Genomic DNA, 308 nt, shown 5'->3' on the forward strand with positions numbered 1-308 from the left:
AGAAAGCCCAGGTGTCCGGGCCCCCTGGCCCCCCTGGTCTCCCCCCGCCCCCGCCCCGCAGCCCTCTCCCCTGCAGAGAACCAGAAGTCCAGTCTTCAAGCCCCATCCTCCCACAGCCCCTAAATGTGCGGGTCTGACTGGCCGGGTACTGGCCAGCAGGATCACATGCAAACGGAGCCAGGGGTCATGCAGGGACCCGTCGGATGTCTTCAAGGGCACTGTGGGGTGGGGTGCATTTTGGGATGATTCCGTTTTGCCCCACAATCCCAGACTAAAGGCAGTTTCTTATTGCTAACAATGTTAATAGC

The sequence above is a fragment of the Alligator sinensis genome, unplaced genomic scaffold, assembly GCF_000455745.1.
Source record: "Alligator sinensis unplaced genomic scaffold, ASM45574v1 scaffold364_1, whole genome shotgun sequence".
Taxonomy (NCBI): domain Eukaryota; kingdom Metazoa; phylum Chordata; order Crocodylia; family Alligatoridae; genus Alligator; species Alligator sinensis.